The sequence below is a fragment of the Poecilia latipinna genome, unplaced genomic scaffold, assembly GCF_001443285.1.
Source record: "Poecilia latipinna isolate Pla-1442-1.1 unplaced genomic scaffold, P_latipinna-1.0 Scaffold1072, whole genome shotgun sequence".
Classification (NCBI taxonomy): Eukaryota; Metazoa; Chordata; class Actinopteri; order Cyprinodontiformes; family Poeciliidae; genus Poecilia; species Poecilia latipinna.
In genome coordinates, this window is record NW_015113688.1 from 216,254 (window position 1) to 230,610 (window position 14,357).

The window sequence follows — 14,357 nt, forward strand, 5'->3', positions numbered from 1 at the left end:
TCATAACTTATTAAAAAACAGAAAACAAAGTCGTACAACATTTTGCTGACTGACTTGCAGTGTATTCATTGAACAACATTTCTCTAATCCAGTGGTTTCCAAACCTTAGCAGTCTGGTTGAACGCCGTGTTTTAGTGGGGGGCGGGGCGGGTTCGGGGGTGGGCTCCTCCCCCACTAAAACACATCGTTCAACCAGACTGCTAAGGTTTGGAAACCACTGGATTAGAGAATGTTGTTCAATGAATACACTGCAAGTCAGTCAGCAAAATGTTGTACGACTTTGTTTTCTGTTTTTTAATAAGTTATGAAACGGCATTGCTCCACTCAGTACTTTCAGCCCCACTTTCTGTCATTAAAGAGAGCCGTTGAGTGATAAACTGTTCTTCTAATGCACCACAGGCTCTTATTCACTGTTTGCTGGGAGCAAACAGAAAAATCTCATCATGTTTCACCCTTCAGACGCTTTCCCTCAGCACAAACTCATAAAGCACACTCGGTCCGAGTCCATCTGGGGAAGACAAAATCGATCGCTGCGACTAAAATTGATCAGCAGGAAGCAAGATGTGAGGTGTTTATTTTTCTTAATTTAGTCAAGTCTGTTGAGTGAAGGCTTACTGGCAATCATGACGGCTCAGAAGGGTCAGCAAGGGACTCCCAGCACAGCCGGATGCAATCCACCTCCATCTCACACTTTGATGCTCTGGAAGGATTTTCTGAGGAACACAAGAATATGTCAGTATAGTTTCAGAGAAAACAGATTAACATCAATGCATTTAACAGAAGAAATCATAGTGGATAAATTAAAATTTGCTACTGGTGCATTTCTTGATCTAACAAAGCATTTCATACTGTCAGTCATTGTAGTGCATTCACACCAAACACGATTTGAGCATCAGGAGCATCTGGCTTACATACAAAGTCTATGTGGACGCTCAGTTAGGGCTCAATGAGGGCGCGTCGCGGCGCATTCTGCACTGAGTCTAGCACTTCATGACTGAACGTTTCGAGCATTCGCTGCTCAATGCGGAGCATCAACCAATCAGAGAGACTCTATGTGACGTAGTGGCCTGCAGTTGGTGTCCTGCCAGGAGATGCAGCCACCAATGCGGATTAGCAGGTCTTCAAACTGGGCTCAGGTGAGATGAAAACAGTGCTGATAGCACCTCTCGTCAGCACCCAGCTAGCTTGTGAAACTCATGAATTGTCTGGTAATTTGAAACAATTGCCCAACAGCGACATTCTGTTGATTTCAGTAAATAAAACCTAGAAACTCAGTATTTGATCCGCCAATGTTCAAAGTAACTGGGAGAGGGAAAAAAGGCAAGAGTCGTTATCAGGTATCACCGTTTGTTCAATAGAGACTCAACACAAAATGTTCAGCAAAGACATCTGAGCCTCTATTATAACTGCAGAAGCTTTCACTACGTAATATTTTGGCGCCACTCAATTTCATCTTCCATAGTACAAATAGACCAGCAATGGAAAACACCTCAACGTTTGACTAACACGCCTGACGCACATCTAGAGTGAAATGTGAAGTGTCTGACTTCAAAGTGCACACACATCAAACTTGAAGCATCGGATGCGTTTTTGACGCACAAAACATGGTGAACGCTTCATTACACCTTCCAAAACAAGCTGGAAAGCTATGGAATTCATGGGATAGCATTGGATTGGCTTAGAAGGGTTTTTCAGGGGGCCTTAGGTCCAAGAATATTATGTTTCCACCACAAGAATATTCTATTTTGTGACGGGGTTCACTTATGACTTGGGCAACCAAAAATGACTGGCCAAGGCCGGAGATCACTTCAGTGAAATTTATTATGCTCTTCTTCACAAAGATGGCAGGTGAAGAATATACAAAGGACGTCCAAGGCAGGTTAAAATCAGACAGCTGTACCTTCAATGTGACTTGTCAGGAGTCTAGTCACAGACCGACTCCCTGTGGCGCAGAGCTCTGCTTTTAAAGCCACAGGCTCCGCCCACAGAAACAAACAAGCAAAAACAACTAAACAATTCCTTCTAACTCAAGTAAACAAAGTAATAATAAACAGTACCAAGGGGAAAAAAAGAAAATATATATGTATAAATAAATAAACCAGCACTGTTGCCTTCCAGCAAGAAATGTTGTGGGTTCGATTCCCAGCCCCGGTCTTTCTGCATGTTCTCCCTGTGCATGCTGGGTTCTCTCCAGGTACTCCGGCTTCCTCCCACAGTCCCAAAAAAAATGACTGTCAGGTTAATTGGCCTCTTCAAATTGTCGCTAGGTGTGTGTTTATGGTTGTGTGACCAGCAGGTGGAGATCTTTTTCTTAAAAGTAACAAGATGCACCCGAATACAGACTTAGCGGTGCACAATATTTTACTAGACAATTTCTTTAAAACACTTTTTAAAAACAAGGCTTCGGGCCTACCACTCAGTCCCTGGAACAAAAGGAACGCATAAGGTGAAGGACGAACAGAAGCAATTATTCCAAAAGAAATAAAAACATGTGTAGCACCTTAAACCACTCTATGAGTGGTTTATAGTAACTACCATAACCTCAGTTTATCACTGGCCTACACATGCAATGCAAAAGAAAATAAACACAAATCAGTAAATACGAACAAATACAAACGGTAAAAGAAAACACTTCAAACAATGGAACAAATCTTTGTTGTGATCCAGTTCCAAATGCCCTTGGATAAGGCCAGAAGAGGAATGCCCCGCCCAACCAGCAACAAGTTTAGTTGAGAGCGGCCCAAACAATGGGAAGACAAGACAAGACAGCAGAGCGTCCAAAGTGCTGCAGCTCCACACACAATCAGGTGCCTGAAACAGAAAACCCATTAATGGTGGATCCAGATAAAAGAAATCAAAAGCTAAACAGCAGGTAGCTTACCCAGAGGTGGAAACACAGCCTAACCCGGGAGGAAGCGGGTCAGCAGGTGAGGACCAGCTGGAAGCCACAGGAACCCCCAGCTGCAGCTGGCAACGCCATCAGAGCAACACTGCAGAAACTGTAGCACCCAAAAACCAACCATGATCTCAGCCACGGATAGCAAAACTGTCACTTACGATCGCAGACGAGCCGATCAAACACACAAGCCGACATGTAGCCGCCAACTGTAGCAACAGCGGGAGAAACAAAGACACACACACCTGGCAGCGACCCGCCCACCAATCAATGGTGCGCTTCCTGCTGCACCCGGTGCGCAGAGTGGGGGAGGGTGGAACACCATCCCACCACAGTTGTGTGTCCTGTCTGTCTCTGTGTTGCCCTGCGACAGACTGGTGACCCGTCCAGGTGACCCGTCCAGGTGACCCCGCCTCTCACCTGGAACGTTAACTGGAGATGGACACCAGCACCTCCCAACCCCACTAAGGGACAAGGGTGGATAGCAAATGGATGGATGGAAATAAATAAACTTGTGATCAAAAATATAATACTCAATTTAATAGAAAACACTCGGTACGTTCTGATGACATCACTACGTCGTCATGTGACTCCCTCCTGGTCGGAAACAACCCTGCTTGAAAACAGAACCGGGAAAATGTTCAGACCTGAAAACAGGTTAAGATGGATATGTTGACTGAAGCAGGAACACCGCGTCAGTTTAAGCTGCAACAAAAAGTAAGTTAGTGTGTGCGTGTGTGTGTGTGCGTGTGTGTGTGTGTGTGTGTGTGTGTGTGTGTGTGTGTGTGTTCGCATGCTGACATGGACTCATCATTAAGTCCCGGCTCCTCCGTCACATATTTCCAGTGCAGAAAATATCTAAGAACTTAAAGTCAAATGAAACTTTCTACCTGCTGTTTGTTTTCTGTGATTCTCTCCAGATTGAAATGGAAACATGTTAATTTTGAAAAATCCGTTAACTGTACATCTGTTGCTCTTATGATTTTTAACGATGTATAACGTGAACAAGCTTGTTCATTTTAATTTGCATTTATTTTTTAGTAGAAATAGCACATTTGCAAAATTGTGTTTTTTTTGACAGCATAATATAGACAAAGATTTACTTATGTTGGTATTGGAAATGCAAATACTGCTGATTTAGACTGAGTCCAGGAAAACAAATTTCCAGGTGTCACATTGGATGAGAAATTTTGAAGGAAATCACAGATTTGTCAAGTAAAATCAAAATTACCCCAAAAGTGTCTTAAGGAGAATAACATGCCACTAAATACAATTTGTAGTTTTGGACCTCTAATTTCTTTTTTATAAATAAATAACATTCTCCTTGGACCATATTTGAGTTACTGAGTGGATGTTTAGGGCAATACATAACAAAAACCCTTAGTCACTTTACGCAATACCTCCTAAAATCAATCAAAATAATTCATGAAGTTTGCCATTGGGAACATACCAATTATTTATAATCAAATGTATTGAAATTCTGAGACTTTGTACAATTCAAAACTGTACAGTTTATGTTCAGAGTAAGATATTCCAAAAAATGTTAAAGAACGTTTTGCGACAGAGAGAACGTAATGAAGAGAAGGAAATTAGAAGAAAAAAACCAATAATGATGCATCAAAACAACCAGAAAGAGTTTTTATATCAACAAATTATATAAATTGACGTGTGTGTTGGCATGGCTGTATGTCATATTGTTGTTATTATTATTTTACTTTTTATTGTCTGTTTGGAAAAACCCCCAAATAAAATAAAACACATTTTAATGTCATTTTTTCCTGTCAGAAGTATGTCTGCGTGTTGTTGACAAGCAAACTTTCGCCTCAGGACATGGATGCTTGTAACTGTCTTAATTCAGTAGGTTGTGATAGTTTTGCTGGAAACTGATAAAAGTGTCATTGTGTTAACAGTTTGAAAAAGATGTGACAGCCACCCCAAGAGTTTATTTTTTAGGGATGTTGTGCTGGGTTTGAAAGGTGGCACTCAGACTTCTGTGGAGATGACGCCTCTGGCTATTGTTGCAAACACACACACACACACACACACACACACACACACACAAACCCTTGAGCTTTTCTTCATAATGCACAAATGCTACAATCAATGCTTGGAGCAAAGAAGCAAAAAAAAGAAAAAAAAGAAAAGAAAAGCTATGAATAAATGAGGAGAGGAGGAAAGAGTCTTTAATTTAGAGTAATTCTAGGCTACTCCCCTTATATCAGCCATGCAAATTGGGGTAAGTGTGTTTATATGAATATGTGTGTGGTGGCGTAACATATCTTAAAACTTGGAATGAGAGTCGTAGCAGCCCTCTGAGGTTGCTGAAAGTAAACCAAAACCAGCCAATGAAACACAGTGAAAAACACACTTACACTTTTACAGTTTGACTCATCCGTGTTGTAGAAGGGCGGTTTATATGTGACTGATGTGGCCTAGTTCAAGGTTTTCAACTCCAGGCCTCCCAACATTAAAAGATGTGTGTCGGCTTCAATCACCTGAGTCAAATAATCAGTTTGTTAGCAGGACTCTGGAGAATCTGTCTGCATACTGGGGAACCTGATTCATTCTACGGTAGGCTCTGGCTGCCACTAAATACTATTTGTTTTACCTTGTACTGTATATGTTTCTGTGATGTTATATTTGTTGCTGTGGTTTCTCTTTGTTTCTGTCTTTCTGTAGGAGCTCACTACCCTTCCTTCTCTCTTCCACTCTTATTTCCTTCTTTCCCTTTAAACCTTTGTCCTCACTTTCTCCCTGTCTTTTCCATCTTGGTTTCCATTTGAAATAAATAAGAAATTTAAAATGAAGTTTTGCATACCAGATGATTACATACATTGAATAAAACGACACAAACGCGTTCTGTTCTCACTGTTAAATCAGACCAAACTTTTAGTGTGTCAGGAAGCCCAAAAGGTTGGACTCCAAACATTTTGAAAACCATGTATCCCTCATACTGATCAAATGTATGTAAACTTTTGAATTTGAGGTAATTTGCAAAAGAAATTCTAAAAAAAAAAAATGTCCTCACTTTTCTAGCATTTAGCATAAAGAGATATTTTCTGATAATTCTAACTAAGCTACAACAAGAAAAGTTAGGTTGGTTTTAACTTCAGACAATAGGAGAAAGAATGTCCTTGTGTCTTTTTATTAATTGTATGTAAATATCTGGTTTCAACCGTATATGTCAAGTGGAGTTTCAAACGGAAATCCATAATGCTCCACTTGTAAAAGTTCATCTGTTGGGCCTCACAGTGACACTCAGACAACAATCAGACGATGCCCAAAGATCAGTTTGTGACCTCACACTTTGGTTTGTAAAAGACCTGAAATCTCTGAACAAAACCTTTGGAGAGGTCTATTTAAAGTCCACACTTAGGTCCTAGGGTAACACTTTATTTGAAGGGGGTTGAATAAGACTGTCATGACACTGTCATAAACATGTCTGATATAAATTTGTTATAAAAGTATTACTGATTGCACTTTAAAAATGAGGTAACTTTATATTATTAAAGGTAAAGTTTAAACAGTAATGATTTCTTGGTTAATGTCAAGTTGTCATAACAAAGACATTTTGAATAATGTCAACTTTGTATTAAAAGTGTCATAATTTACCGAATGACGCTTTATGACAACAGTCATAAATATTCATGAAGACTTATTGATGTTCATGACAGGTGTTATGACATGTTTATGACAGTGTCATGTCAGTCTTATTCAACCCCTTCAAATAAAGTGTCACCGGTCCTATTGTACATTGTATTGTGCCAAATCAAGCAAATGAAACAAAACAAGAGCTAACTGTTGTTTACGCAAAAACTAGATGGCACCGGCCAACTGACCAAGTGTGTCTAACAGAAAGAAATATAATCCTGCGTCTAAATTCTCCATCAAATCTCAAATTGGCGGCAACTTGCATACTTCACCTGTAGAAAAACAGGGAGAAAGAAACACAAGCACAATCTGGCAGACGTGTAACAAGGCCTATGATATGCAACATTTCCCAAGTGTGGTTGATTAAAACAGTTTTCCAAATAAGAGTTGGACAAAATTCCCCCCTCAACCATTTAAAAAGGCTCATTACTGCAAATGCTTGATGGCAGTAATGACACAAACAGCTACGATTAGGGAGCAGCTATAAGGTTGGTTTGGAAAGCAGTTTATTTGTTCAGTAAGTGAAATAATCATTTGAAAACTGTTTTTTTTTTGTTGTTGTAATTACTCAAGTTATTTTTGTCTGATATTAAAACATGTTTGATGTGAAACATTAAAGAAAGACAAAAAAAATCCCAGACAAAAGAAGTCACAGCAGTGTACCATGACCAGTCACAGGTTTAAGGTTGCTAATTGCATTAACATTACAAAGAGGGCTCTTTGTGTTTAACATCGCCTTAGAGGAGTCAGGCAGACACACGTCTTATTTTTAGCTTCTAAAGGAAAACAGTCTTGATTCTAATAAAGAACCTGAGTCATAATTCTGTAACAAAAAATCAAAGAAATTTCAGTATCTAATGGGAGGTTTTTTATATATTAGTATTCAAAATGAACTGTTGAAATATTTTATTTATTAAACAACTTTATTCTTTATTCTTTATTAAAACCAGCTTTGCTTCTCCATGTCCTACAGTTTGTTCATTAAGACGAACAGAACTGGTCACAGCCAAGCTGCTGGGTTTTGAATCAGTGGCTGAGTAATGACATGTACAGTACTTGTGTTAAAAGCCCCTCATGATATACCAGTGCTAATCTAATATACAAACAGTCCTGGGGTCAGATCATAGCTGTACTCAACGGTTCTCAACATGGTATAATTTAATAATTGTTATATTTGTGGAGTAAATCCCTTATTGGTCTTAACTAAGGTGAGCATGATTCTGGGTGATGTGTTTTAATTCTCTATTTCTGCGTAATATCTTAGTGTTTGACAAACTCTTGGATCCAATATGCTTACAGCATTTAGCGCAGTGTAAAACAATAAATCACATGTCTCTGTTAGTTTTGTCAAATGTTGAAGTTTATTACAGTAGAATAGAGGAATAATAGTATGGGTGATTTGTAAGGTTACATTTAAATGAAGTAAAGTTGTTTGGCCAAAAACCCAACAGAAATTAATGCTTTTATTTAAAAAAAATGGCATATTTCTTAAAGTTATCATGTCAGGATTATCTGATAAAATCAAACTCCTTTGCCTTCTTCCGGTTCTAGCTGCAGCAACAACCAATCAGAGCCAGGAGGAGGGACTTAGAGCTGTCAGTCACTGTCCTCACCTCTTCCTGTTTGGACTTTGCTAAGCTGCAGCTGGTTCACCACAATATAACTTGTCACCAATGCTAAAACTAATTAGCATGTACACTGAAGACAGCAGATAAATGGTTTTCCTGGAACATTAAGCTGTTTTTCCACCTTTAGCACAATGAGAATAATTGACAGCGCTAAGTCCCTCCTCTTGCCTCTGATTGGTTGGTTTTGGTCCGGAGCAACAGTAGAACTGGGAGAAGATCAATCTTTTCACAGATTATTTGTCTCAAAATACTGTCACAACATGGTGACCGCTCTTCAAATATGGAAAAAACATTTTTTGGTAAAAGTTACATACTGCAGCTTTAAGGCCATGAGATTTGTGAATCTAGGATTCAAAGAACTCATCTGTAAACCAGAACATTCTGTCAAATGTAAAAAGAAAAAAAAAAAAACTTTGTAAAACATCTACAGCTTTCTCAAAACAGCACAATGATCCCAGAGGCAGGATGCAATCTGTGATAGAACTGCTAAACAAGAACCAAAGTGTTACAGTCAAAGTCCAAAACTCAATAAAGTTGGACATTAAATTCATTCATCTTGGGCTTATGTACGTTTGAGGATTGAAAACGATTTCAAAACTCGGCTGCATCATGTCCTGATATATAAAACTATTTTCCTCATGATGGCATACATGTATTTTTACATTCACCTATGTAAACATGTGTAAATGTTTCTTGCAGATGCGGAAGAGAATTCTCTATTTTCTTATCTTTTTTCACCTTCTGGGCAAATTGGAGTTTGAATAGTTTATTTCAGAAGCCTGCACCAGTTTTCTCTCCAGTCTAACATGATGCTTGTTCAGTTGGAGGTTTATTCTAAATGGGCCGTAGGTGTGAACACGGGCATACATCTTTCTCAGTGGACTGACCTTGTTGTGACCCTTTAGCATGCTGGATGAAATGTGCATAAGAGATGGATGGATCATTAATCTCTATGAACAAGCTGGTGAGAGGCTGTCATCCCACATTGGAAAGTTGTTTTCTTAAATCAACGGCCCGTTTACAGGATCCAAAAGGCCTGAATGGCATGATGAGTTTTAAAAGACTGTCAGAGGTTTTAGCATTGATCTCCATTATAATAATGTTTTTATTTAGTATTGTAAACAACAACACACCCACTAGATGGTGTGTTAGGTGGAGATGTAGTGCATGTGGGATAAATTTCCAGTCTTAATGGGGATTTGTTCATTGTGAATGGGGGAAACCCGCAGCAGCCACAAAAAAAAAAGCCAAGATGAATTACCTCGTCTCTTTGGAACTTCAGAATAAGAGTCATAATTATGGTTAGGAAACTCATCTTCATACCCAAGAGCTCATTATAATAACATCCACTTACATCACCAGAAGAAGGCACACACTGACAGAAACTAGATGGCCCTTTTCAAGTCAAAAACTACTTTGGCATTTTGGAATCAGAAAACCTCATGGCTCTAGATTCCTTTTTAAAAACATTTATTATACATTTCTCAAAGAAAGTTCACAAAATCTTTTGAATTTGTACCTTGGAGTATTTCTTTCTAAAGCAGCATGTGGTGGTGCAAAACTTCATCACATTTCATTCGACTTTCTACTTTCATTTTACTAAAACCTTTTTATTAAGAATATATATCTGTTTCTGAGGTCATGGCCCTGCCAGAAAGGAAAGCTGATAAAGTAATGACAAACAAAAATCTCTTTTTTAGATAGTCAATATAATAATTTCAGTTTTATTTCAAGTCACCACTGAGGTTAAAGACCTGCTGAAAAGCCTCAGACATATAAATCTATATCTGCTTCGTACCACTAAGCTTTTACTTATTGTCTTTTTCATGTAATTTGGTTCCAGCATTTCAGTTTTGTCATACAAAACCATCATATCTCCATTTTTCTGTCATTTTGGTTTTCTTGTCAAGATCACCTCTATTGATCTCATCTGTTAACTGCTCAGTGGCTGGTGTCAAGATAAGTCAAGTTCATCTGTGTAGCACATTTGATCAACAAGGTAGTTCAAAGTTACAATGTTAGTATAATTTATTTATATCACATAATATATTGCATATGTCAGATGTATCTAACTGTATGGCTTTAGTGGAAAAAAGACAAAAGATGAAACTTTAAATTCCAGTTGTCAACCACACAATTTATGTATGAATAGGAAGTGGAAGTAAAAACGTTGCTGTCTTCCCACTCCACTATGAGTGAGTCTACAACAGCAGCAGAGCTCTAATGTGTTGTGGTGCTAAACCGTTCAGTGATTTATAAAGTCTTTTCTGTCAGTGGAAAGACTGTAGAACTGGGTGATGCGCTCCATCTCCATCTTCCTGGTTTTAGTCAGAACGCCAGCAGCAGCGTTCTGGATCAGCTGCAGCTGAGGGATTGATTTTTTTTAGGCAGACCTGTGAAGACGCACCGCAGCAATCAGTGCAACTAGAGATGGACACATGAATGCGTTTCTCAGAATGTTATTTTGACATTACACCTTTAATCCTAAACATGTTCTTCAAAGGACAGAAGGTCAACTTTGTGATCATGTTATGTGTCTCTGAGATCTAACATGTCTTTCATTCAGCACCAATTTACAATGTGTGAGACAGGAAGTGCACAACAGCGCATTCAAGGATGTATTCCAACATAGTTTGTCATATTTTTGTTCAGAAAAATAAACATGAAACAAAAAATGGCATTATTTCACATTTGTTCAAAAATCTATTCTCTTACCTGCTTCTTGTATGTTTGGGTTTTACACCTTTTAATCATGCTGCAAACACCAAGTCATCAATACACTCCATACACTCTAACACAGGTTAGAAATAAACGTGTGTCTTTCATAATATCCTTAGAAAAACACATTTTCTATAGTATTAAATTGCCTCTGGTCCCCTGGAGCTATTCTGTTTTCTGTTGCTTTGACCTCTTCTGTGTTGAAACAAGTTGCTACACACTTTAATTAAATCATTCACAAGCCCAGAGTCTGGAGAAAATAATAAAAGCTAATCACTTTAGTCTGTTCTGAACTCCATCTCCATCAGTGGAAGAAGAACAGAGACGGCTTTTCCTTCCACAGTCAACAATAACATCGTTTTATTGTCTGTAACACACCAAAACCATAGCTTTATGATAACATTGATTTTAGATTTTGTCATATTTTCATGTAACAGTATTTGAGATATGGTATATGTGTGCAGCAAAAATATGCCAATATTTGAATGAAATTCTCAACTCTCATGTATAATTTTGTTTAATGGTTTATTACTGTTGCTGGGCAGAAATCTTGTTTCTGTAAAAGGTAAACCTTTCAGGAAACATTCTGCTTTAAATTTAGTGTGTTATTATAGTTACATATAGTTCTTTTTCATACTCCGACACTGTAAATGTATCAATGAAAACCTAAATAGTTAATAGATTTTGGTTTCTAAATGAATTAAAAATGACAAAAAACGGAGATGAAAAGTTTTGATGACATATGATTTCACACATATGCATATGTTGCTTATCATTTCCTGGTTTTCAGGTTTTCTCTCTGCAGATCCATTTGGTCTTTTCCTGTATTCTTCTTCTTCCTCTCTCCCTATAACTTTTGACCCAACCTCTCTTCTTTCCTTTTTGGTCTTTTTTGTTTTGTGTCCGTATCCATTGCATTTGAGCTCCACTGTTGGGCAGGAAAGGTTAAAAAAATATAAAAAACCTCCTTATTTCTATTTAGTAGTTTATTTGTTTCTTTTATTGCTTTTATTGTGAGATTACAGATTTTGTTTAAATAGATAGTTATCGTCAATGAAAAAAAAATGTCTGCCTACTCAATAGTAATTTGTCTGGTACAAAATGCCCCATAGTAGAACAGCAGTTCAGTACCAAACAGTTCAAGGAATGATCAACACTCAATAGGATGTCAATACTGTTTGGATTAAAAAAAATCATTCATGTGACTAATGTATAATGCCAGAGAGTTCTATCTAATCTACACTGCAGAATCATTGTGTTGTGAAGGTTTTTTGCTTGTATAATGTTTTTAATCTGGTCTAATAATATGATTATCATGTCTGATCTCCTGATGATAGTTCCAACTAGATGCAACAATTTCCTTCTGTTTTGGACCCTTTCAACATTTTGTGTGGGAACCGTTACCATAAAGATTGTGGCTTCTGGCACCACTTATCACATGCTTCAAATTCAGCCCTAATATCCTTCTCCAAACACCCAGCGTGTAGCCTCTCGTGACCCTTATTATTTAAATGAAGGCCAGGTGCATCGGCGACTGACATATGATTCTACCTTCTATCGGTGCTAATTTCCTCCTGAGAGGGTAAATACCCGGGGTTTCCTCCAGTCACTTGAATTAAGCAGCAATTTGCATGAGAGGAGAAAATTCTTTCAGAAACTGGTCCGGAACGACTCGCTTGTCGACTTGCAGTCACTCTACCTCGTATTATGCAGCTTGTTCAGGAACTGCCATGGAATAAAAAGTCACGTCGCAGAAGTGATGCTCTTTGCTAACAGACAGCCGCTTTCCGTGACCTTTGAGGATTCTCTAATCTGACGCTAAACAACACATGGGTCTGGTCAGTCAGACTATTGATCCCTGTCTTGACCAACATAAATGCTGGGTGGGATCACATTTAATAGCTGTATTTGAACAAAGTTCTTAAGGTCACAGCTCCAAATAACATTTGACTCTTGTTTTCTAAAGCCTGGTTAGCATAAAAATGACTGCCGGGATGCATGTGTGTGACAAGCTTTACTCTGGTATTTGCAGTCAAAAACTAATCTAAATGAGGACAGATGATACTATAAGGTCATATAATGAATTAAAGAGTTTTGAGGTATAATATTTTTGGAAGTAATGTAGAAATTTAACTTAGTTTTGAATCTGAACAGAGTGAAGCGGCCTGGATATGAGTGCATTTTGGACTTGTCAGATTTATTTTAATGTTGAAAAACTTGTAAATCTCTCTTCATCCACTTTACTATCAAGGACTACTCTGTTGGTCTATTACATAAAATCCTAATAGACAGTGTTCAAGCTGACAGTTGGAATGTGAAAAAATGGGAACATTGTCAGGAGTTGCATGGTTTTGGGAATGCCAATTTGTAAGGCCTTAGCTAATGGCCTTTATTACACAGTGAATATGGGAAAGACACACAACAAATGACCCGAGACCCGGAGTCGGACCCAGGACCACCGCTTCAAGGACAGTAGCCTCTGCACATGCTCCGAGCCACCCACCAGCTGCATATTTATTTTTAAACACACACATTGTGAAATGAATGCCCTCCAATGTGGCATTTTTTAAATTCAGGTAAACACAAGACGGATCAGCAAAAGACCCCCTGCAAAGCAAACGAGAAACCGAAGCTCTCTCAATTCAGGTTGTTTTTCGCAGGGAAAGTAGAACAGACAGGCTGACTTCTGTTGATGTAATAATTGGGGCCACATCTGGTGTGAATTCCACATTGTGAACAGACTCGCAGTAAAATCCATTATAGGTCTCCAGGCTTCCAGCCAACACAGGTGTTTCAACCACTGGTGGTGTTTAAATAGAAATAACGTCTGCCATGTGTGCACGCAGCACACCGCCATCCACGCACAAACACACCCACCGTGCTTGGCGTGCTTACGGCAGCTGCTCACCCTCTGCACAGCAATGCACGGAGAGATTGCCTGACAATAAAATATCAAGTTAAACTCTGCTAAGAGCTCAGAATTAAAGTAAATTTCCACAATGACTGCCCTTTAAAAAAAAGTTTAAATAAAAGCAATGTTTAAGTCAGACTCATGCCAACACTGGCCATTCCTCAAAGTGATAAAAGAAACTTAATCCGGAATATTAAGCATGTAATTTTTAGCCACACTACTGTAAGTGGTAAAATTTCCCATGGCTTTTCAGTGGAAATGTTTCTGTTTTTGTGCCAAAGCAGTAGTGAGGAAACAAAGAAAAAAAAAACCTCCAAGACAGGAATAGACACCACAAAACAAATATTTGTCACCCAACTTTAACTGGATCAGACCATCGGTATGGGAATCTTAGTTTTAGTAGCCATAATTCTAATGCTGCGTTCAGACTGAGCATGATTTGAGCATCTGGTTTATCTGCAAACTCTATGTGTACATGCATCTAGGACAAGTCTTGCGGCACATCTTGTATGTTAGAAGCTTTTTGAGTGTCCTAGCTGATGAAGTTGAGTTG